Here is a 26,640-nt window from a genome sequence, read left to right as displayed (position 1 = left end):
TCTATGGGAATCATGGCTTCTACGCCGTACACTAGTCGAAAAGGTGTTTCTCCTGTGGCGGATTGGGGAGTTGTCCTATAAGCCCACAGTACTTGAGGGAGCTCTTCGGCCCAAGCTCCCTTTGCTTCCTGTAATCTTTTCTTCAAACCTGCCAGTATGACCTTGTTAGCTGCCTCGGCTTGCCCATTGGCTTGTGGGTGTTCTACCGAGGTGAATTGATGCTTGATTTTCATGCTGGCTACCAGGTTTTTGAAGGTGGCGTCGGTGAATTGGGTTCCATTATCTGTGGTGATGGAATAAGGTATCCCATACCTTGTGATGATGTTTTTGTAGAGGAACCTGCGACTTCTTTGAGCAGTGATAGTGGCTAATGGTTCTGCTTCTATCTACTTTGTGAAGTAATCTATTCCCACGATTAAGTATTTAACTTGCCCTGGTGCTTGGGGAAAAGGACCTAACAGGTCCATCCCCCATTTTGCAAAGGGCCAGGGGGAAGTTATACTAATGAGCTCTTCTGGTGGAGCTACGTGGAAATTTGCATGCATCTGACATGGCTGGCATTTTTTCACAAAGTCGGTAGCATCTTTCTGCAAGGTCGGCCAATAGAATCCTTCTCGGATTACTTTTCTGGCTAGCGACCTTGCTCCGAGATGGTTTCCGCAAATCCCATTGTGTACTTCTTCCAACACCTCGGTGGTTCTTGAGGTCGGTACGCACTTCAGCAATGGTGTTGATATCCCTCTTCTGTAAAGGACATTTCTCACCAAAGTATAATGTTGTGCTTCCCTTCAGATCTTTTTAGCCTCTTTCTCCTCTTTGGGGAGGATGTCGAATTTTAGGTATTCGACTAAGGGATTCATCCATCCGAGGTTTAGGCCGACTACCTCAAGAACCTCTCGTTCATCTTCTGCTTTTGATACCGAGGGCTCTTGTAGGGTCTCTTGAATCAGGCTTCTGTTGTTCCCTCCGGGTTTGGTACTTGCTAACTTGGACAGGGCGTCAGCTCTGCAATTTAGATCCCGAGTTATGTGTTTGATCTCGGTTTCCGCAAAGTGCCCAAGGTGTTCCAAGGTTTTTTCCAAGTATTTCTTCATATTGGGGTCCTTTGCCTGATATTCCCCACTTATTTGGGAAGTCACCACTTGTGAGTCGCTATAGATTGTCACCTTTGTGGCGCCAACTTCTTCTGCTAGCTTTAATCCTGCAATCAAGGCTTCATATTCTGCCTGATTGTTTGAAGCTGGAAATTCAAATTTTAAGGAGACCTCTAACTGGGTTCCTTTTCCATCTACCAATATTATGCCTGCGCCGCTCCCTGTTTTGTTGGAGGACCCGTCTACATAGAGTTCCCATGTAGTTGGTTTTTCCTCTTGTTCACCTGCGTATTCTGCGATGAAGTCGGCGAGGCACTGGGCTTTAATTGCAGTCCGAGTTTCGTATCTCAAATCGAACTCGGAGAGCTCTATCGCCCATTGAACCATTCTCCCTGCAACATCCGTCTTTTGAAGGATTTGCTTCATGGGCTGGTTCGTTCGGACTCTTATTGTGTGAGCCTGGAAGTAAGGTCTTAGCCTTCTTGAGGCTATTACTAAGGAGTAAGCAAACTTCTCTAGTTTGTGGTACCTTAGTTCAGGACCTTGTAGAACCTTGCTGGTAAAATAGACCGGGTGTTGCCCGACCTCGTCTTCTCTGATCAGGGCTGATGAGACAGCCCTGTTTGCGACGGATAAGTATAGGACGAGGTCTTTTCCCGGTGCTGGTCGGGTTAAGATGGGAGGTTGGCTCAAGAATTTTTTGAACTCTTGGAACGCCTCCTCACATTCCGGAGTCCATTCAAACTGGCATCCCTTCCTTAATAGGGAGAATAATGGAAGGGATTTTAGTGCTGATCCTGCCAAAAACCTGGAGAGGGCTGCAAGTCGGCCGTTGAGCTGTTGAACCTCTCTCAAACAAGTCGGACTTTTCATTTCTAGGATGGCTCTGCACTTGTCGGGATTGGCCTCAATCCCTCTTTGTGTTAGCATGAACCCTAGAAATTTTCCTGCTTCTACTGCGAAGGCGCATTTTGCGGGATTTAGTCTCATCCCATGCAACCTTATAGTGTTGAAGACTTGTGAGAGGTCGGTTAAGAGGTCGACTTCTTGCTTGGTTTTTACTAACATGTCGTCGACGTACACCTCCATTAAGCTCCCTAGATGGGGGGAAAACACTTTGTTCATCAGCCTTTGGTACGTGGCTCCTGCATTCTTTAATCCGAATGGCATGACCACGTAACAATAGTTGGCTTTTGGTGTGATGAACGATATTTTCTCTTGGTCGGGTTCATGCATCGGGATTTGGTTATATCCCGAGTAGGCGTCCATGAATGATAAGTATTGGTACCCTGAGCTGGAGTCTACCAGGGTGTCAATACTCGGTAGAGGATAAGGGTCCTTAGGACAGGCCTTATTCAAGTCGGTGTAGTCGACGCACATTCTCCATTTACCATTTTGCTTTTTGACTAGCACCACATTTGCTAGCCATGTTGGGTATTTGACCTCTCTGATAAAGCCGGCTTCCAGGAGCGCCTGTACTTGCTCTTCTACTATGGAGGCCCTCTCTGGGCTGAGTTTGCGCCTTCTTTGCTGTACAGGTCGGGATCCTGGATAAACCGAGAGCCTATGGGACATGAGCTCGGAATCAATCCCGGGCATGTCGGAGGCCTTCCAGGCGAAGAGGTCGGAATTGGCTCTTAGGAGTTCACCCAACCTTTGTTTCAGGGTTTCCCCTAGGTTGGCTCCTATGTAGGTATTCTTTCCTTCCTCCTCCCCGATTTGTATCTCCTCGGTTTTTCCCCCGGTTGAGGTCGTAGCTCTTCTCTGGTTCTTGTGCCGCCTAGCTCTATGGTGTGGACTTCTTTGCCCTTCCCTCTCAGATTCAGACTTTCATTATAGCACTTCCTTGCCAATTTTTGATCTCCCCTCACCGTGGCTATTCCTCCTGGAGTTGGGAATTTCATGCAGAGGTGAGGAGTTGATACCACTGCTCCAAGACGATTAAGGGTAGTCCTGCCAATTAGGGCATTGTAGGCTGACCCTTCATCGATGACTATGAAGTCTATGCTTAGAGTTCTCGATTTTTCCCCTTTTCCAAAAGTTGTGTGAAGGGGTAAAAATCCTAGTGGCTTTATTGGCGTATCCCCTAACCCATATAGGGTGTCGGGGTAGGCTCTCAGCTCTTTCTCGTCTAACCCTAGTTTGTCGAAGGCGGGCTTGAATAGGATGTCCGCCGAGCTCCCTTGGTCTACTAGGGTTCTGTGGAGGTTGGCGTTGGCTAGGATCATGGTTATCACCACGGGATCGTCGTGCCCGGGGATTATCCCTTGCCCATCCTCTTTTGTGAATGATATTGTGGGGAGGTCGGGTGTCTCATCCCCGACCTGATAGACTCTTTTGAGATGTCTTTTGCGAGAAGATTTGGTGACTCCACCTCCCGCAAATCCTCCTGAGATCATGTGGATGTGCCTCTCAGGGGTCTGTGGTGGCGGATCTCTTCTGTCCATGTCATCTCGCTTTCTCTTTCCATGGGTGTCCGACCTCTCCATGAGATATCTATCAAGCCGACCTTCTCTAGCCAGCTTTTCTATCACATTTTTGAGGTCGTAACAGTCGTTGGTGGAGTGACCATATATCTTATGGTACTCGCAATATTCGCTGCGACTTCCCCCTTTTTTATTTTTAATAGGTCTTGGGGGTGGCAGCCTTTCAGTGTTGCAGATCTCTCTGTATACATCCACTATAGAAGTCTTTAGAGGAGTATAAGAGTGATACTTTCTGGGCCTTTCGAGACCGGGTTCTTCCTTCTTCCTGACTTCTCTTTCCCTCTCTCTAGAGGAGGAAGCAGGTCCAGGTCGTGAACTCGGGTCTCTTAACTTTGCATTCTCTTTCATGTTGATGTACTTTTCAGCCCTTTCTTGTACATCACTCAGAGAAACGGGGTGTCTTTTGGATATGGACTGTGAGAAGGGGCCTTCTCTAAGTCCATTGACTAACCCCATTATTACTGCCTCTGTGGGCAGGTCTTGGATTTCTAAACATGCCTTATTGAACCTTTCCATATAGGCTCGTAAAGACTCTCCGACCTCCTGTTTCACTCCCAGGAGGCTCGGTGCATGTTTTACTTTATCCTTCTGAATTGAGAACCTCATCAAGAATTTCCTTGAGAGGTCTTCAAAACTAGTAATGGATCTCGGGGGGAGGCTATCGAACCACTTCATCGCTGCTTTCGATAAAGTGGTCGGGAAGGCCTTGCATCTCGTAGCGTCGGAGGCATCAGCCAGATACATCCGACTTTTGAAGTTGCTAAGATGATACTTTGGATCCGTAGTTCCATCATAGAGGTCCATATCAGGGCTTTTAAAGTTCCCTGGAACTTTCGCCCTCATTATGTCCTCACTGAAGGGATCTTCTCCTCCCGGGAGTCGATCTTCTCCTTCATCGCGGGAGTTTTTGAGGGAGGATTCTAGCTGTAAGAGTTTTCTTTCTAACTCTTTTCGTCGTTCCATCTCCTCTTTAAGGTACCTTTCGGTTTCCTTTTGTCTCTCCCGCTCTTGTTCCAATTGTTCCAGGCGACTATGAACCAAACTCATTAGTTCGGTTACATGAGACGGTCCGCCTTTTTCTGATTCACGTCCATCTGAGGAATTTACCTTCGGATTCTTTACTCCGGAGGTACCCTCTCGGTGTTGATCATTGTCTTCATTGCCATGGCCTACGTCTAGATTCTCTTGCTCAGAATCTGTTTCCGCATGGCCTTCTTCGTGGGATCTATCCGCCATCGTTGAATGATCTCTCGGGTCCCCGGCAACGGCGCCAATGTTACGGTAGGTAACCGGAGATTAATAATACGGACGGCGTTTGGCGGCCCAAGTGTGTGATGGAAGTGATTTTCGGGTGTGTCCGCAACTCGGGAAACTCCTTCCGACTTGTGCTCGCGTGGGAATGGGGGGTGGTACCTGCAAGGACACTCCGATGCTTAAGTTAGCAAGGGTGCAAGCAGGTCTTAGAGAGTATTGGACTTAGGAATACCTGAGGTGTGTCAGTGTACTTATAGTGGTGAGCCAATAACCACCGTTGGAGTAGTGCCGTATCTTTAGGATAATAACCTTCCCATTATCTTAGGGAGGTTAAGATATGGCTTTATGAAGTGGTTAGAGAGATTTCAGGGGCGGTTACCCATTTGAATGAGTATTTATCTGCCAGCTAATCTCACAACCGACTTCTTCGTACCAAGTCGGGGTTGACACCGACCTCTTGAATGGAGGTGGGTGCTTTGCTAGGCTTAATCTATTGGATCAGGCCTTTCGATTGGACCTGGGCCCTTAACATTGGGTCAGGGTATGAACAATTATTATATTAATTACCTTAGCTAAATATTTGTTGTTTTATTAATTTGTCAAAATATCATTTTAGTTGGCTAATCATTCGGTAATTCTTGTTAGATGGAATTATTGCTTTAATTTATTCCCGTTAAGAGATGATTTTTGGGTAATTATGTATATTTTCGAATATATTTACATAACCATATGTCATGGTGTTAATCTCTTACTTATTAAACTTGTGTATGTGTTCTGTTTTAAAGTGTATCCAAGACTGAAAGTGAGAACCGAAGATCAAGACGATGATGATGATTTTTCAGAAAGTGATAGTGAAAGTAGGGTGTTCCTGAAGTTCATCGACTCCCTACATTTTGAAGGTAATTTTGTTTTATTTAAACACAATGTCTTTCTTTTTTCACTCCTCCAACAATTTGTTTTCTAAGCATTGACTTCAAAGTTCAAATATGAAATTGATTGTGCATGTTTAGGAGAAGATAACGAATAATGAGTTTTGTTCAAAATTTCTAAACGAAGATAACCTCTAATTAAAGTATGAAATTTTTACTATTTTGACTAACCTTATATTTATTATTACTACAATCATTTAATTTATAGAAAGGTAAGAATTGTTGTGTGCTAATAAAATAGGAAAATTTATTTGCAAATCACTACATCAGCTTTGGGCACCAAGTTTAGACACTCATATTGTATTTTTTATTTTATTATTAAAAAAAAAACTTAACGTTGAGAACTTCAGCTAAAAAGGATTAAAAGCTAAAATTAGTTAGATACTTCTCCTAAACCAGCTAACATTTTCAACTTGGTTAGAATGTGAAAGTTTCACTTGTTTGTTGTTTCTAAACATTTTCTACCTAACTAAATGCAAATAATAAATGGACTATACTTCTTTTGTTGTTTTTTTTTCCTTGTAAAAAGTTAGCTTAGATATCAAAATTTTATATGAAACATTATATCGATTTAGATTTAATTACTCTGTTAGTCCCTATAATTTTACCAAATTTTCAATTAGGTCTCTATATTTTTTTTAATTGGATTCTTATGTTGTTTCTAATTTTATAATTAGATTCTTTCTGCTGTAAAAAAATATTAGAGTCAATTGAATATTTCTTTACAAATTGAAATTTTAAAGCATCTATAACTAAGAACCTAACTAAATCTTTGACCATATATTTTTTGAGAAAAATATTATGTTAATTTTAATATTTTTGACATGAAAATGACCTAATTATAAAATTAAAAATAATATAGGAACTTAATTGAAAAAAAAATATAAGGACTTAATTACAAATTTGGTAAAACTATAAGAACCCGAATAATTATTGGGTTGGATCTAATAATTCCATAGTTTAAAAAATCGGACTAAATCAATCGGTTCGATCCAATTAACCAAAAAAAAAAACTACAAAACTAATTCGGTTCAGATAAAAACTTCTTTGTGAAGTAAACAAAAATTTCAAAAACTGATAAATCGGCCGAACCGATCCATTTTTTAGCAGTTAATTTTAATAAAACACAAAAAAAAAACGTATGTTTTGTACATATATGTACTATTTTATTATATGTAATTTGATTTTAATTAAATTTTTAAACTATTAAACCTCTAATTTAACCGATTCAATAACTGATTCTATTCTTAGAATCTTGAATAAATCATATTATGATTTACAGGAATAGTGAAGAATAGCAAACAAGTTGGTGAGAGGCCAAAACAAATTGCAAGATCTAATTCTGCTGTCTTACGTCCACGTGCAGTTCTATCTAGTCCCGGTAAATTCTCGTTAATTAGCGACAAAATTATGGCTCATATAATGTGAAGATCGACTAGAGACTTAAATAAACTTTTGCATTATTATTATTATTATTATTATTATTATTATTATTATTATTATTATTATTATTATTATTTTAACCTTAACTGAAACTAAGATTTGACCAACCAATATTCTAATAAATGACATAATTAGAAACGTTATTGTCGCTTCAGAAAATGATGAATTAATTGGAAGCATAAATGACTTGGTCAACAAGGAATCTCGAGCTCATAGACAAAGGGATGCAAGAGTGAAGGTGGGAAATCATGAAGCTAAAGTCTCGTCTAACCAAGTTAATAAGATTGGAATTGCAAATAAAGTTAATAAAGAGGGAGATGAGGCATTGAAATGCAAAGATCCTCCCAGAGCAAAGTGCACTCTTAGCAACTTTTGATCTTAATGGCTATAATAATACTTGAAGGGAGAGACATCATTAACCTTGTCGGTTGGAATTTTTTAATCCATTCTAAGTTCATTTGAGTCTCAGTTTACGAGTAAAATTTACAATAACGTTTTTCTGATCTTCGAAAATGGGTGTCATATTAAAATTAGTTTGTGGTGGCTATCATTTCTTCTTATTTATTTATTTAAAGGTAAAGTAGTAAATTGGTCTCTAGATTTGGGCGTAATTCTGTTTTGGTCTTTAAGGTTTAAAGTGTTCTATTTGAATCTAAAAAAGTTTCATTTAGCATCAATTTAGTCCCACAGTGAGGTCAAAATTAAATAATTAACAAAATGTCCTACATAACAACAGTACAAGAACAAAATCGATAATTTGGAGAACAAGTACAAGCTCCAAAGGCATAAAATCAACCATTGATACATCAATATATTTATTTATTATTATTTTTATAATATAAATAAAATATTTTCTATAAAACTAAAGAAAATGATAAATAAATATATTGATGCATCAATGGTTGATTTTGTGCCTCTGGAGTTTATACTTGTTCTCCAAATTATCGATTTTGTTCTTGAACTGTTGTTATATAGGACATTTTGTTAATTATTTAATTTTGACCTCACTGTGGGACTAAATTGATGTTAAATGAAATTTTTTGGATTCAAATAAAACACTTTAAACCTTAAGGACCAAAACAGAATTACGCCTAAACCTAGGAGACTAATTTAATATTTTACCCTTTATTCAAATATGCTCCATAAATTAAAAAACAATGCCACCGATATGAAATACAGATATAATAATATCTACTACTCCTTCATCTTCTTGAGTGTTTTGAGCTTTTAGTTTGATTATTTTATATATTGTGGTTTATTGTAACTGTGAATTCAGTTGGATTATATTATTTGTAAAATTTGATTGTTAATATAAATCGGATATTGTGAGGTCATTTCTATATGAGAAAAGTGCTACATTCATGTATTATTTATATGGTTGTTAATTAAGTAATTTTCTCCACACGCGCGTCCCCCACCTCTTACTCGTTTGTCATATATGTGCTACATATAACGTGCTGTAACCTAAAATTTTGCTCAACGTAAACTTCCTCCTCCTCCTCCTCCTCCTCCTCCTCCTCCTCCTCCTCCTCCTCCTCCTCCTCCTCCTCCTCTACTCGCGTTCTTCTTTATTGATCTGCATTTCCTTCGTCGTTCTCCTCTTGTCGTGTTCATCTTTTCGTTTTCTTATTTCGATCTGGTTACGTTGCATTTATCTTCTTCCTATTTTTCTGCGTTTTATTCTTTGATTTGCACTTCTCAATCGAAACAATAAATGACTCAACTTCAAATTAGGAAAGCAATTTTGATTACTCTTCTGAAACGAATCAAACTGACAAAGTTTGGATTATTCAATTTTGAATCGAATTGAATGGAATGCAATCGCTAATTTGGATTGAATTAAATGGACGGAGGTATACTAAATTGAATTGATAATATGCAAATTGTAGGCAGAATTATTTGAATTTGATTTTATATAATAGATTATGTTTCATTCACTCAGTACTATACAATTGTTTCACCATGAGTACTGTGTTCGGTTCATTTTACAGAAAGCTGTTTGAATTTGATTTTATATAATGGATTATGTTTCGTTCACTCAGTACTATACAATTGTATTGTGTTCGGTTCACCATGAGTACTGTATTCGGTTCATTTTGTACTATTCAAAACTCTTCTTCCTCATCTTTTACTGCTTCTTCACCAGAGAGAGAAGGAGGAAAAGACAAAAAAATACAGCAGCAACAACAACAAAGAATGACGATAGGATTTCAGGATTTAGGGTTTATGGATTCAGGGTTCAGTGTATAGGGGTTCAATGTGTTTCAAACTTTCGGTTCGTCCCATGTATTAATTTCGGTTCACCATGTTCATGGTTTAGGGTTTAGGATTTAGGGGTCTAGGGTTTAGGATTCAGGGTTCAGGGTTTTAGGGGTTTAGGGTTTACGGTAGGGTTCAGGGTTTAGGATTTAGGGTTTAGCATTCAGGGTTCGTTCACTCAATACTATACAATTGTATTGTGTTCGGTTCACCATCAGTACTATGTTCGGTTCACCATGAGTATTGTGTTTGGTTCACCATGAGTACTGTGTTCGGTTCATTTTGCACTATTTAAAACTCTTCTTCCTCACCTTCTACTACTTCTTCACCAGAGAGAGAAAGAGGAAAAGACAAAAAATACAACAGCAACAACAACAAAAGAATGATGATAAGGAGAAAACACGTGAAGAAGAAGGAATGCGAAAAAAGAGGAGAATAAGGAGAAGGAGGAACGCGAAGAAGAAGGCAGAGAAAAAGAAGACGCTCCTTGCGTAAATGAGCATGAAAAGAAGAAGAAGAAGAAGAAGAAGCGTAGGAAAAAAACGTTGGATAAGAACGATTTTGTATTTGATTATATAATTACATAAATGTATAGCATCTCTGTTTCTATATTATGGTAGGAAATCTTTTATATATATTTAGAATTTGTAATTTCGATGTGAATTGCAAATATTTCATCTAAATATAATACACATAATTAGTTAGTTTTATGATCACTCACTTATATAATGGTATTATTATATTTTTTATTCTCCAATTTACTAATAACACTTAAACATAAAGGAGAAAATTTTTAATACTTCAAAATATATTTACTAGTTAGTGAACTAAACATTTTACCAACGCAAGTTGGTTATTTAATATCTACTTAATCAAGTGGATTAACCAAAATTCTAATTACATATAGGGCCTTCAGTTCCAACTTCCACAGCCTCAATGGGCTCAACTGTGCCAGTGTTATTCCCTTCAATGTCACACATTAAATACGTTATTTTTTATGTACTATCTTTTTTATATGTGCAGAATTTTTTTTTATATAGAATAAACTATTACTGAAAATACTAACATATCTATCCATAGAAAAAAAAATTATCCTTTGTATCTATGAAATAAAAATTTTTGCTAACAAAACTATCCAAATCTAAAAAAATTATTTAAAATTTCCAAATTACCCCACTACCACCACTTACTCCACACCACCACTTTTTCAATCCCAAACCCACCACCGAAATTCTTTCTTACCGCTACCCTAAATCCTAATTACCACCATCACTCAATTCAAAGGCACCACCACCTCATTTTCTTCATCACTACCATCACCATCACCACTACTATACCTCTATTATCATCTTTTTCACATAAAGCAACAACAACAACAACAACAACAACAACAACAACAATAAAAAAAAAAAAACAAATTGTCTGAGACCACCGCACCAATACCGACGGACACCAAACTGTCCCCCTTCTCCCAATTTTCACTCTTCTTCCTCTCTCTGCCCTTTCTTAGCTCCTCTGCGTAACCACCGCCGCGGCACTCAACAGTCGCTGGCGCCATCAAGTCCCACCCAACTTCCACTCGCCGCCGTCGCGTCCTTTCCTCCTGTCTTTCCTCCTCCACCCTTTCCCTCTCTCTTTCTTCTTCTTCCCCTCGCCTCACCTCCGCGAGCCCAGGACCACCGTCGCCTTCTGTTTTCGCCGCCTTTTACAACCCTAGAGCCGCTGCCGCTGCCCCAACCCGTTTTAGCTAGTCCTCCATCTCTCGCTGACACAGAGCTCCAACCCCTGTCCAGTCCGCAGTTCCACCCGCTCTTCCCCAGTCTACAAATCCAGAGACCACTGAACCTACATCACGCAACCATTCGAAGAAGTAGAAGAGAGAGAAGCAAAATATAGAAGAAAAGAGAGAGAGAGAGAGAGAGAGAGAGAGAGAGAGGAAGGAGTTGGCAGAGTTGACGAACTCTGGCGGCGGCGACGAACTCAGAAAATAGAAGGAGAGAGAGAGAGGATGGGGTTAGTGGTGGTGGTGGTGGTGGGAAAAAGATGATGCAGATGATGATAAGGGTAATTTAGGGATTTTTATGTGATTTTTTAGTGTTTGGATAATTTTGTTATATAGAACTCATGTTTTATGGGTACAAATGGTAATTTCCTTTTTTATGGGTAGATATGTCAGCGTTTTCAACTTTCGTGGGTAGAAATGGTAGTTTACTCTTTTTTATATCTAGGACTACATACGGATAGGATCGGATACAACTTATAATTCTATCTAATCTACACTGTACTTATCGGATCAAATCGGATATGATATCCCATTTTTTCAAGTTGGACCCGATTCGATCCGATCCGCATACTTGCGGATCGGATCGGATATCAGGTATATCCGCATAATTGAAAAAAATTATTTTAAAGACCTTTTTACTCTAGAAAATTTGTTTCTTCACTTTTTTAACCCTATTTACTCCTAAATATTATCAATAAAGTTCTCTTGAATAACAAAAGAAAAATAATAACACAAAATCTAAGTTTAATTATTCTAAGTTAAAGTATAATATAAAAAATTAAAAATAAGATATTATAAAATTCATAAAACAACATACTAAAATTCATATCACATTAGGGTTTACTTTTTTAATCGAGAGAGTTGACCGAATTTAAAGAATTAGACCTAATCCATGTATAACTGAGGCCCATTATATTACTTTTGTTCATAATTTAGCAATTACGATTAAAGAACCTTTTTAACAAGTGAATTACTTGGACTGTGGTTTGTCAAACTAAAGTTAGAATGAAAGTGAGATAGTATTGATTTAAAGTAGAAATAAATTTATGTTAATATGATTTATGTTTGACAATTTTATACTAAAATTGATTTTGATAAAATAAATATTGTTTGGATAATATTAGTTAAAATCAATTTTAAATAGATAATTACTTAAAAGGATATGACATTAAATTATAATATTATTTTTTATATATGTTTAATTTTTTATACTTTTTTTTATATTTTTTATATAGTATATTTTTAATACTGCTAATACTCTTTTTTAGTACGCAGTAATTTTTTACTAATTATTATTTATGGTTAATTTTTTTGTTTAATTTATTTTATTTAATGGGATCAATAAATTCTATTATAAAAAGATAATAATAAATATAATACACAAAAATCACAATTATAAAAATATATAATGTCAAGTAAAAAATTAATAAAAATATAAATAATAAATAATAAAAATAATAAAATTTTATAAATAATACAATAACATGTATAAAGGATAAAGTTGGTAAAATAAAAACAAATATTGAATATTAATCGCTAAAAGCCCGTTAATGTTAGAAATTATTATTTCTTGTAAACATAGTTTTGTGAACAAAATCATTTCTGCACTTATAGAAAAGAAGATTAGCCAAACAAAATATTAAAGCTTTCAAGAAGCTGTAATGTGATTTTTCCCTTTCAACGTGTTTGTCAATAATAAATAAAGTGTCAAAAAAAAATCCCGCATTGTGTATACAGCAACCCATTGGCCAGCGGTAAACCCTTAAATGGAGCTCAGTACCGCGGCGATTTAGTCCTTGACCTGTCGGGTTGGGGGATACCGTGGGAAACAAAAAAAAAAATAAATAAAATGTCAAAATTTGAAAAATAAATATCATTAATTAAGAGTCATTAAATTTTTTTGCGGTCAATTTGTTTTTACACTAATTTTAGTGCAAAATAATAAACAAAAATGTTACACGCATATTAAAAATCAATTACTATAAATTAGTTATTATATATTTAGGCTATGGATTCCTTGCTCCTACATTTCTGTAGGTTTATCATTAACCATCATAAAAATAATTATAAAATGTATCCCGTTTTTTTTTTTTGGAAAATTGACTAATTAGATTTTGACCCCTCAAATTATTAGTTTTTAACTTTTCTTCCTTTCTCTTTCATTTTCAGATTCAAAGACATTTAGAGAAAAGAGGTCTGCTAAGGTTTCCTCTCTTTATCAATTTCTGCTAGAATTTTCAATCTCTGTCTCTCTCTCTCTTCCTCTTCCCCTACCGGAAATCTCAATATCTTCCTCTTCCCCTTGTTGCCGCAACCTGCGCCCGCCGCCGCGCAAGACGCCGCCGCCGTCGCCGCGCAAGACGAAAAATTGAGAGAGATTACAGTTCTTGGAGAGCATCAACGAGACTGATTAAATCTCCTTCCGAAATAGAGTTCTGAGTTTTCTCCCTAAACCTCTCTACCAGGTTTCTTTCCTTTAGATTCATTCATTTTCTTCTTTGTCATCTTTCTTATGCAAAGTTTCATTAGATTGAACTTGTTCGAATTGGATTAGTCATTAGATTGAAGATCATGCCAAATCCCTTTAAGCTAGCCAAGAAAAGTTTCTTAATTGAATATCTTATTCTTGTTTAAATGAACTATGATTTAAATTGTTTCAATGGAACCAAATTTAGGTGCTCAACTGCTCACAGAAACTATATGCATATATAATCAATGAGAAAAATGCTATTTCAGATAGAATTTTTAGTTATTAGCAGAGCTAATCTTAACAAATTATTTTGTTATTTGTAAATTACCAGTCTATATTAGGAGTTTTAATTTATATTTTTATTAAATATCAAGAAAAAAATGATCTTTATAGTGATTTTTAATTCAAACAAGTACAAATATCAAATTTCCAATTGACTTGTATATAAGAAAAAATCTTTATTCAAATATATGGGTTTAACATTGTCTTTTGATATGAATTAGCAATCTGGTATATCAAAGAAAAAATATGGCCAACAGATTATTATTTTTACCAAAACAAACGAAGGAATCAAGATCTGGAATATCTCTTGGAATCATAAAATCAACGAGGCATTCTATTATTTGCTTGTTCTTAGTACTGTAATGATGCCTTGATCTCATTATCCAATTATATTTATTTGATTATTGTCTTAGTGATAAGTTGGAATTTCTGATGAGAAACAAACAATTTGCAAACCCAGCAGCTTAGTCAGATCATGGCTTCTCCTTCTCAAACTCACCTCAATGTTGCAATGCGGGTCCTTCTCAAACATCTAAAGGTCGATTGTCATTTTGTTTGACAAAAAGTTCAAGCGGGTGTGATGAAATTACTTTCAGTTCCTTCTTCTCGACAATTGACCGACATCCTTATCAAATCTTCCTCCACTCAATCGTTTGATGCTAATAAATCTTCCTAGAGAGGTCTGCTAGGGAGCACAAAATTGGGGCAATTGGTAAATTTTAAATTGCTTTTGTTACTATATTACCCTATTTGGTTGCATGTCATTGTTTTCATGTGTGTTTTATGTAGATATTAGATGTGCTTCTCTTGTAGGTTTAACTCTAATGTTATGTTTTGTGAAGCTGTTTTAGTTTCAATATTTGGAGATTGATTTCCCCATCATCAGGTAGCTTTTTCTTGCCTTGTAATGATTCAACTCTTAACCTGTAGAGAGCTTTTTTAAATTATCCTCGTTTTAGCTTTTTATTGTTATATTTCAATCTCTCTTGTCCATCCTCTCATTTCTGGATTCTTTTTCTTCTAATGTTTCATGTATTCAGTCTTCATTAGAGCTTGATCATTATTTGTATCCCGGATAAAGGTGATGAATCAGGGCCAATCATACTTTATCTGGATTTTTATATGCGGTAAGTTTATTTGTACTTTCCCTCCATTTTTCCAAATAGGTTATTAGTATTAATTTTTTTTCTTTGTTATTTTGAAGTGAAATATGTAGTTTGTGTTTTCTTTCTCTTGTTAACCTATATTCATAGGATGTGATTTGGTGGGGATAACTCCGCCTATGTTACACTTGCGGTACATAGCCGGTCTCAAGCCCGGATAAAGGAGGAGGGTTGTGTTAGGTCTTCGGCAACCAACATAAAAATATAGCCGAACCCCCATGACATGAACCAAAGACATTATTGCGTTAAAGCTAGGTCGTTGCCCGGAAGCAACGCGTCGTATGGCTCGAGTACGGTGTCAAAGCAAGAGCCGCTGCATCGGTGCCCGGATGTAGTGTTAAATGAGCAACGGTTCTCGCGTTTTCGTGAACGGACGAGGGTAAATAAGCTAGTTCACAAAGTAAAAGGTAAAGGTCGAAGCGACAGAAGGTTGAGATTTGGGACATGGAACATAGGCACTCTAACAGGAAAGTCCATGGAGGTGGTGGACACCATGACAAGGAGGAAGATTAACATTATGTGCCTACAAGAAACGAAATAGGTTGGTGCAAAGGCTAGGGAGTTGGATACTTCTGGTTTTAAACTTTGGTATACAGGAAAGGTGAAGAATAGGAATGGGGTTGGAATAATTGTGGATAAGCAGTGGAAGAGGGACGTAGTGGATGTCAAGAGGGTGGGAGATCGGATCATCTCTATCAAACTTGTGGTGGAGGGAGGTGCTTTCCATGTGATTAGCGCCTATGCACCGCAAGTGGGTTCGGACGAACAACACAAGATAAGGTTTTGGGAGGAACTAGAGAGTTTGGTTCAAGGCATACCTTTGGGAGATAAGATTTTCTTAGGAGGAGATTTAAATGGCCATGTTGGGAGAGAAGTGACTGGATATGGGAGTATTCACGGAGGCCATGGTTTCGGGGTGATCAATGCCGAGGGTAAAACTATTTTGGACTTTTCTTCAACCTTTGATCTTCTCATTGCAAATACATGTTTTAAAAAGAGAGACGAACATCTTATAACCTATAAGAGTGGCATGACAAGCTCTCAAATCGACTTCTTCTTGTTGAGGAGAGTCGACCGGAAATTTTGCATTAACTGTAAAATCATTCCGGGAGAGAGTTTGACAACACAACATAGGGTGCTCGTCATGGATTTTCGCGTTGAGCAAAAGTTGAGGAAAAGATATTATACGAAGAACCTAAGGACGAGGTGGTGGCGGATGAAAGGTGAGGAACAGAAAAACTTCCTAAGACGGGTAGGAGAAGAAGCAAATTGGGAGGGGAACGGAAGCGCGGAAGAGATGTGGAGGGAGATGGCAGAAGTTATTAGAAGAACAGCAAAAGAAAGTTTTGGTGAATCTAAAGGAATAGGACCAAGAGACAAGGAGTCCTGGTGGTGGAATGCAAGTATACAAGAAAAGATAAAGATAAAAAGGGAATGCTTTAAAGAGTGGTCTTTATGCCGCAATGCAGATAATTGGGAAAAATATAAGGCGGCTAAGAAAGAGACAAAAGTGGCTGTAAGTGAAGCAAAAACAAGAGCATATGAGGGTCTCTACCAGTCTTTGGGCACAAAAGAAGGAGAAAAAGGTATATATAGAATCGCAAAGAGTCGGGAAAGAAGAACGAGAGATTTGGATCAGGTTAAGTGCATAAAGGATAAGGATGGAGAGGTGTTGGCTCAAGAGGAGAAGATTAATGAAAGGTGGAAGAGTTACTTCTACGAGTTATTTAATGAGGGACAGAAGACTCTTCCGAGCCTTGGTCGATTATGCACAAGGGAAGAAGATCAAAATTTTGTCTACTACCGAAGGATTCGAGACTTCGAGGTAAAAGAGGCTTTAACGCAGATGAAAAATGGCAGGACAGTAGGACCTGATAATATCCCGATTGAGGTTTGGAAAGGTCTTGGAGAAAAAGGCATCAACTGGTTAACCAAGCTTTTTAATGAGATTTTAAGGTCAAAGAAGATGCCTGATGAGTGGAGAAAGAGCACATTGGTACCTATCTACAAGAATAAAGGGGATATACAAAGTTGCGGAAATTATAGAGGGATTAAGCTTATGAGTCATACTATGAAGTTATGGGAAAGGGTGATGGAAAGGAGGTTGAGAAAAGAGACACAAGTAACAGAGAATTAATTTGGATTTATGCCAGGAAGATCTACCACTGAAGCGATATACCTATTAAGAAGGATGATAGAGAGGTATCGTAGTAGTAAAAGGGACCTACATATGGTGTTTATTGATTTGGAAAAAGCGTATGATAGGGTACCAAGGGAGGTCTTATGGAAGGTTTTAGAAAAGAGGAGAGTAAGGATCGCATATATTCGGGCAATTAAGGACATGTATGATGGGGCCACAACTAGTGTGAAGACTCAAGGTGGTGTGACGGAAGAATTCCCTATTGGTATAGGATTACACCAGGGATCATCCTTAAGCCCATACCTTTTCACATTAGTCCTGGAAGTACTCACAGAGCACATCTAAGAGCCTGTGCCATGGTGCATGCTTTTTGCCGATGATATTGTCCTTATGGGAGAGTCAAGGGAAGACCTAAATAAGAAGTTGGAATTATGGAGAGAAGCTTTAGAAGTGTATGGTCTGCGCATAAGCCGTAGCAAGACGGCATATATGGAATGTAAGTTCAGTTCGGGAAGGGAAAACCCCAATATAGAGGTGAAGGTTGGAGAAAACATCCTAGAAAAGGTTAAAAGTTTTAAGTATCTTGGGTGCATCATACAGGATAATGGAGAGATTGAACAGGATGTAAATCATAGGATCCAAGCAGGTTGGTCAAAATGGCGGAGTGCATCTGGTTTTATATGCGACAAAAAAGTGCCTTTAAAACTTAAAGGTAAATTCTATCGCGCTATAAGACCAGCTATGCTGTATGGTACGGAGTGTTGGGCGGCTAAAGGGGAGCACAAACATAAGCTGAGTGTGGCAGAGATGAAGATGTTGAGATGGATGAGTGGTCACACGCGATTGGATAAAATAAGGAATGAAGATATAAGGGAGAGAGTTGGAGTAGCACCCATTGTGGAAAAGATGGTGGAATCGCGTCTCAGGTGGTTTGAACATGTGAGAAGAAGACCGATAGAACATCCAGTCAGGAGGGTGGATGAGATGGAAGATGGACAAAGGGCGAAAGGCAGAGGAAGACCTAAGAAGACTATCCATGAGGTGGTCAAACGAGATCTACATGTAAACGGTCTCTCTGTAGACATGATACATGACAGAGCACAATGGCGTCATTTGATTCATGTAGCCAACCCCACTTAGTGGGACAAGGCTTTGTTGTTGTTGTTGTTGTATGTGATTTGGTGGGGATGTATATGGATAGAGCAAAATCGTTGCATATTTGATAGGATAAATTATAGTTCTTTTTACTACTGAAACTATTTAATCTTTAAGTTCAGTTGTCTGTCTGTGTGTGTAGCCAAATATAATACCCAGAAATTTGATATTGCTCCACCAGTTTTTCCTACTAGAGTTGTCTGCCTGTCATTACTATTGCTTTGATTCCTAAACCAATGTGCTGTTTTTTGACCTTTTGTGTGTGTGTGTGTGTGTGTGTGTGGCTATGCTTAGCCAAATATAACACCAAAAAATTTGATATTGCTCCACTAGTTTTTCCTACTGGAGTTTTCTACTTGTCATTACTATGGCTTTGATTCGTAAACCAATGTGCTGTCTTTGACCTTTTGGATGACTCTAGCTGAAAACTTGAACCACACTGCAGTATGATGTTAGCTTTTAATATCTCTACTTATGACATTTTCACTTTGCTAGATATTTGAAGCAGCAAGCATCTTTGGCAAATAGATCGTTATCCAAGTATAATTTTTTTAATACATATTTCTACAAGAAGCTTCAGGATTCTGTTTCGGTTAAGATAATATATTATCTTTATGCACATGCATAGCTGTATATTTAATTCAATCTTTGGAAAGAGCTCAAGAAGGGCAAACGAAGCATAGAAGTGCACATCATATGTGCACCATATGATATATTCAACACCTTCCAAGTACAGAAACCTTTCAACATCATCTCTGTCATATTGCTGGTCTATCATTGCCAGAGTAACACTAGCATCACTTTCTTGGGAGAGATCACCACGATGTTTTTAATCCACGCCATCTACCATGCAATCAACGTCACTGGCACTATCTGTTGTATACTCAACATCATAGGTGCTATCTGTTGTACGCCCAGCATCTGCACCTTGTCTACGACTCACTTTGGCTTCAGTCACTTTGACTTCTGTATTTTCCAATTCTTTTACCTGATCCCAGCTTTTTTCCTCATATTTGAAGATGGCAAATACGAGTCTGGAAGACAGATCAAAGAGTCTTCATTTATTAGACTAATCTGACAATAGCAAGATCCACCAAAAAGCTAGATTTTATGCAGGTTACTCGATCACAAAACAATATACTTAAATGAATACATACCAATCTAAATTGTTCCTCCAGCAACAATTAAACAATGTGAACTTGTACCTGTAAATGAAAATTTAGTTATATTATCTAAACCAACAGAAGCTTCAAAAGTAAGAGTTGATCAAATGGAGAACAATCTGATAGATATGGGGAGAGGATGATCTAGAAAAGATTGAGAGAAACCTTTCTTAGTTAAAATAAATAACAAAAATTTACAAACAGAAGAGCTAGTCATGAACTAGCAAAGAAAAAAAAAAAGAAAAGTTCTGTTTTATGTTTTTTGCACATACTGCAGAGGCTCTAAGCTAATATATACCTGGTAATTATCCATAACAAACAAATACACAAGTTGATGCTTAAAAATTAAAATGTCTTCATGCTTAAACAGAGAATTACCATTCTGGTAGTGACTCATCCTGAAGAATAGGATTTTGCCATTTCTCAATGTCTTCTTCCCACCGTTTGTATTCTGTTTGGAATTTAAAACATAACAAGGTTTGTAAATATTACTGACAGAATCTAAAACCACTTAGAAACATTACTTTAGAAGCATTCATATCTTTTATCCCTTTTACGGTGTGTGTAGATCATAACATATAATACTAATGCAGATAAACCATAGTAAGGAAGAATATCAACTTCAATCCAATCAGACAACATACGAGTTAATGCATCATGGGCCAAGTCCTTTGCAGCTCTCTCAGAAGTCCCATAAAATTTTGTGTATCTCCTGCAGAGTAAAAGAATTGAAATTATTCAAACAAAAGCGCACCACAAAAAAAAAAGGTCGGCATACTACGTTTACTGAAAGTAATTTCATCACACCCACTTGAACTTTTTGTCAAACAAAATGACAATCGACCTTTGGATGTTTGAGAAGGACCCACATTGCAACATTGTGGTGAGTTTGAGAAGGAGAAGCCATGATCTGACTAAGCTGCTGGGTTTGCAAATTGTTTGTTTCTCATCGGAAATTCCAACTTATCACTAAGACAATAATCAAATAAATATAATTGGATAATGAGATCAAGACATCATTACAGTACTAAGAACAAGCAAATAACAGAATGCCTCGTTGATTTTATGATTCCAAGAGATATTCCAGATCTTGATTCCTTCGTTTGTTTTGGTAAAAATAATAATCTGTTGGCCATATTTTTTCTTGGATATACCAGATTGCTAATTCATATCAAAAGACAATGTTAAACCCATATATTTGAATAAAGATTTTTTCTTATATACAAGTCAATGAAAAACTTAATATTTGTACTTGTTTGAATTAAAAATCACTATAAAGATCATTTTTTTTCTTGATATTTAATAAAAAGATAAATTAAAACTCCTAATTATAGACTGATAATTTACAAATAACAAAATAATTTGTTAAGATTAGCTCTGCTAATAACTAAAAATTCTATCTGAAATAGCATTTTCCTCATTGATTATATATGCATAGTTCATAGTTCATTTAAACAAGAATAAGATATTCAATTAAGAAACTTTGCTTGGCTAGCTTAAAAGGGTTTGGCATGATCTTCAATCTAATGACTAATCCAATTCGAACAAGTTCAATCTAATGAAACTTTGCATAAGAAAGATGACAAAGAAGGAAATGAATGAATCTAAAGGAAAGAAACCTGGTAGAGAGGTTTAGGGAGAACACTTAGAACTCTATTTCGGAAGGAGATTTAATCAGTCTCGTTGATGCTCTCCAAGAACTGTAATCTTTCTCAGTTTTTCGTCTTGCGCGGCGGCGGGCGCAGGTTGCGGCAGCAAGGGGAAGAGGAAGATATTGAGATTTCCGGTAGGGGAAGAGGAAGAGAGAGAGACAGAGATTGAAAATTCTAGCAGAAATTGATAAAGAGAGGAAACCCTAGCAGACGTTTTTTCTCTAAATATCTTTGAATCTGAAAATGAAAGAGAAAAAAAGAAAAGTTAAAAACTAATAATTTGAGGGGTCAAAATCTAATTAGTCAATTTTCCAAAAAAAAAAAACAGGGTACATTTTATAATTATTTTTATGATGGTTAATGATAAACCTACAAAAATGTAGGAGTAAGGAATCCATGGCCATTTATTTATATTTAAATAGATGTATTATTTAATTTATTTTTAATATATATTTTATATTTAAATATATATTTTATATAAATTCCTGATTTAGTAACTTATCTTCCGTATATACATATCATGATTAAATAATAAAACATCAAAGAATCATTCACCTTAAATTAGGAGTTATTTTTAACAAGAATCCTAGTTTTTAAAGGTTTTTTTTTTTTAAATTTTTGTTAGGTAATGTAGTTTTTAGTTTTTAACTTTTTCTTTTTTAGCCGGGTAGATTTTAACTTTTTTTGGTTGGCTCACTTGGGTTTCAACTTGTAAGGGTAAGGGATGGATAATATATTTAAAGAACAAATATCCTCTTATGTGTTCCTGGTGTTCCTGGTGGAGTTAGACTCTAAAATAAATGAAATAATTAATTACATATACTAAAATAATTTTTGAGATCTTAATGCATTAATTATATTTTTTAGATTGATAAAAGTATACCGTATTAATCTTTTATTTCTTTTACGTCAAGTATTCAGAGAGATTAATTTAGTATAATTTTTCCAATTTTGAGATTGTTTTTTTTTTGGGACAGTTTCAAATTGGTTTAGTTCCGTAGTTTTTGTTGTGATAAGAATGAGCAACGTGGATGCCCATTCTCATGCAAGACTCATATTTTCAAAGAGAGAATGAATATTAAATATGTGTTGAAAATCAAGACCCCATGCATGTATAAATAGGGGGGTATGGTACGAGGCTTTACACACAACAAGAAATACAAATACTCTCTCTTTTCTTTCTTACACAGAAGCAAGTAATAAGAAATCTATTCCCTCTTTATGCTACAATCAAATACTATTCTCCTTATATTTCTACTACAATTCTTTCTCCTATTTTATTTTATAAGTATTTTAAATTCTATTTTCTATTACTCTTTACATATAATATTAATAGCAATATTAACCATCTTTATTATATTGAGATAGTATCAAATGCAAATCTCTCTCTCTTTATTTTTAATACTTTTTCTTATCTTTGTATATATATACACAATACAACATATAATATTATTATATATATATAATAATTATTGAGCTAATTATATTAATAATAAAGTCTTCTATTTATACATCTCTATTTTATATCTTTTATTTATTTTACAACACGTTATCAGCACGAGACTCTGATCAAATCTTTAGGAAGACTCAGGTAATATTTTCATTATGTCGAAACTCTCTCATCTTGAATTCAATGCTCTTGATATATCTGGAAACAATTATTTATCATGGATATTGGATGCTGAAATCCATCTTGATTCAATGGATCTTGGAGATACCATTAAGGTTGACAATAATGCATCCCAGAAGGATAAAGCTAAAGCCATGATTTTTCTCCGTCGTCATCTTGACGAAGGATTGAAAAATGAATATCTCACATTAAAAGATCCTGCAGATCTTTGGAAAGACCTTGAAGAAATGTACAATCATCAGAAAACGGTGATACTTCCTCAAGCCCGGTATGAATGGACGCATTTGCATTTACAAGATTTTAAATCTATAAATGAATATAATTCTGCAATGTTTCGAATCACCTCACGAATGAAATTGTGTGGGGAAAAAATAACTGATCATGATATGTTGGAGAAAACTTTCTCAACCTTCCATGCCTCGAATGTGCTCCTGCAGCAGCAGTATTGAGAGAAAGGGTTTAAAAAATATTCTGAGTTAATTTCTTGCCTTCTTGTTGCCGAACGCAACAATGAGTTGTTATTAAAAAATCATGAAGCGCGCCCAGCTGGCGCCGCCCCATTTCCTGAAGTAAATGCGGCAAATCATTACCCCAGAAGAGGTAAATGGCAAGCTTTTAATAACAAGAAAAATTATGGAAGGAAAAAGAATTATGTTCAAAAGAGAGGATCTCACCAGAAGTGGGACAAAGAAAGGAATATCGGGCAGAATAAATCAACGGAGGAGAAGTGTTTCTGCTGTGGTGGAAAGGGCCATTGGTCACGTACCTGTCGTACCCCAAGGCACCTAGTCGATCTTTACCAGGCATCTTTGAAAAAGAACGACAAAGGAAAGGAAACAAATTTTGTTTCAAATGATGCTGAGAACTCCACCACTCATTATGATGTATCTGATTTCTTTGAGGACCCTGAAGGAAATATTGGTCATTTGATCAATGATGGAATAGTTTAATATGTGGGATTGTGAAGTATATATGTAAATAAATAATGTAAAGAACTTATTGTTAAGTTTTATTTTCTATGTATTTAAGTTTCAAATGTGATGTACATAAATAATGAAATATTAATATGAATTTTGAAATTATTAAATGTGTCAAATTTTAAAATAAAATTTTAGTATATGACATTATTTTATGTACAGTGTTTCTTAGAAAAATAATTCTGATCAAGTATTCAATTTAACTGTGCATATTACTCATTTTATTATTTGTTTTTGAAGAATGGCAAGGATATGTAATGAAGATGTATGCCTTGCGGATAGTGCAAGTTCGCACACTATTCTCAAAAGTGATATATATTTTACCCATCTTGTGCCAAAAGAGGAATATGTTAATACTATTATTGGATCAGGCAATGTGATAGAAGGCTCCGGAAGAGCTGTAATTTTGTTTCCTGGAGGAACAAAATTTATAATAAATAATGCACTATTATCTACCAAGTCTCTGAGAAACTTGTTGAGTTTCAAAGATATTCGCCGAAATGGATATCATGTTGAGACGATGAATGAGGGAAATCATGAGTATTTATGTATCACAACTCATGATTCAAATAAGAAAGTTATATTAGAAAAATTACCCTCTCTTTCATCTGGGTTGTATTATACCAAGATTAGTGCAATTGAATCACATGCCACTGTAAACCAGAAGTTTACTAGCCCAAATGAATTCATAACTTGGCACGACCGTTTGGGTCATACGGGAACAACCATGATGAGGAGAATTATTGAAAACTCTCATGGACATTCACTAAAGAACCAGAAGATTCTTAAAACTAGTGAATTTTGTTGTGCTGCATGTTCTCAGGGAAAGCTAATTTTAAAGCCATCACCAGTAAAGATTGGATTTGAGTCCCCTGAATTCCTAGAAAGGATTCAAGGTGATATATGTGGACCTATTCATCCACCATGTGGATCTTTTAGATATTTTATGGTCCTCATAGACGCTTCTTCGAGATGGTCACATGTGTGCTTATTATCTTCTCGCAACCTGGCGTTTGCGAGATTACTGGCTCAAATTATTCGATTAAAAGCACAATTTCCAGAAAATCCAATTAAAGCAATTCGTCTTGATAATGCTGGTGAATTTACTTCCCAAGCTTTTGATGCTTATTGTATGGCTAATGGAATAAGTGTTGAACATCCAGTAGCTTATGTTCACACACAAAATGGGTTAGCAGAATCACTTATTAAGCGCCTCCAATTAATCGCTAGACCCTTGCTTATGAGAACAAATCTCCCAACCTCGGTTTGGGGGCATGCTATTTTACATGCCGCAGCACTTATTCGTTTGAGGCCAACAAGTTATCATCAATTCTCTCCTATGCAATTAGCTTTTGGCCAGCAGCCAAATGTTTCCCATTTAAGAATATTTGGGTGTGCAATATATGTTCCCATTGCACCACCTAATCGCACCAAAATGGGACCCCAAAGAAAATTGGGGATATATGTTGGATATGATTCTCCCTCTATAGTGAGGTATCTTAAGATACAAACTGGTGATGTGTTTAAAGCCCGGTTTGCGGATTGTCATTTTGATGAATCAAAATTTCCAACATTAGGGGGAGAGAATAAGCTTCCTGAAAAGGAACTTAATTGGAATGCATCATCGTTGATGCATTTAGATCCTCGATCAGGGCAATGTGAACTAGAAGTTCAAAAGATTATACATTTGCAAAGAATAGCAAATGAATTGCCTGATGCATTTTCCGATACAAAGAGGATAACCAAATCTTATATACCAGCGGAAAATGCCTCAATTCGAATTGACGTCCCAGTAGGACAAGTAGCCACTGAAGCAAATTCACGCCAGAAGCGTGGCAGGGCAGAAAATGCCCCAATTCGAATTGATGTCCCAGTAGGACAAATAGCCACGGAAGCAAATACACGCCAGAAGCGTGGCAGGCCTGTCGGTTCCAAAGATAAAAATCCTCGAAAGAGAAAAGAGGTAAATACGATTCCTGTTGAAAAAGACATAGTAAAGACACCGGCAGTTGTCCAAAATTCTGATATAACGCCAGAAGACGTTCAGGTACCTGAAAATTGTGAAAATGACGAGATCTCGATAAATTATGTCTTTACAGGAGAGAAATGGGACCGAAATAAGACAATTGTCAATGAAATATTTGCATATAATGTGGCAGTAGATATCATGCATGAAAGTAAGGATCTTGAGCCAAGATCAATCGAAGAATGTCGACAAAGAAATGATTGGCCAAAATGGGAAGCAGCCATGAAGGCTGAATTAGACTCACTTGCAAAACGTGAAGTCTTTGGACCTATAGTCCGTACACCTGAAGATGTAAAACCTGTTGGATATAAGTGGGTATTTGTGAGAAAACGAAATGAGAAAAATGAAGTCGTGCGCTACAAAGCCCGACTTGTGGCACAAGGTTTTTCACAAAGGCCCGGTATAGATTATGAAGAAACGTATTCCCCTGTAGTGGATGCGATAACTTTGCGTTATTTGGTCAGCTTATCTGCATATCATAAACTGCATATGCATTTAATGGATGTGGTAACAGCCTATTTATACGGCTCATTAGATCGGGATATCTATATGAAAGTCCCTGAAGGATTAAAGATATCTAAACCATCCAATGAATATTCGCAAGGGTTATACTCAGTCAAATTGCAAAGATCTTTATATGGTCTAAAGCAATCTGGACGAATGTGGTATAATCGTCTTACTGAGTATCTGGCCAAAAACGGATTCAAGAATGATGATATCTGCCCATGTGTTTT

The 26,640-nt window shown here is 36.6% G+C and overlaps 1 long non-coding RNA gene and 1 pseudogene across 1 annotated transcript; both read left to right on the top strand.

Moving 5' to 3' along the window:
• Positions 1-13,648: 13,648 nt before the first annotated feature.
• LOC130962263 (uncharacterized) lies at positions 13,649-15,121 on the top strand. Its single transcript, XR_009079773.1, has 3 exons — positions 13,649-13,713; positions 14,414-14,886; positions 15,041-15,121. It is a non-coding gene; the product is annotated as an uncharacterized LOC130962263 (long non-coding RNA).
• A 256-nt stretch (positions 15,122-15,377) lies between these two features.
• Positions 15,378-18,377, top strand: LOC130962262 (uncharacterized; annotated as a pseudogene).
• Positions 18,378-26,640: the final 8,263 nt, after the last annotated feature.

This window comes from Arachis stenosperma, chromosome 2 (genome assembly GCF_014773155.1).
Source record: "Arachis stenosperma cultivar V10309 chromosome 2, arast.V10309.gnm1.PFL2, whole genome shotgun sequence".
NCBI classification, from domain to species: Eukaryota; Viridiplantae; Streptophyta; class Magnoliopsida; order Fabales; family Fabaceae; genus Arachis; species Arachis stenosperma.
Note: the sequence above shows the minus strand (reverse complement) of the source record. Positions and strands in the feature narration are given on the sequence as shown.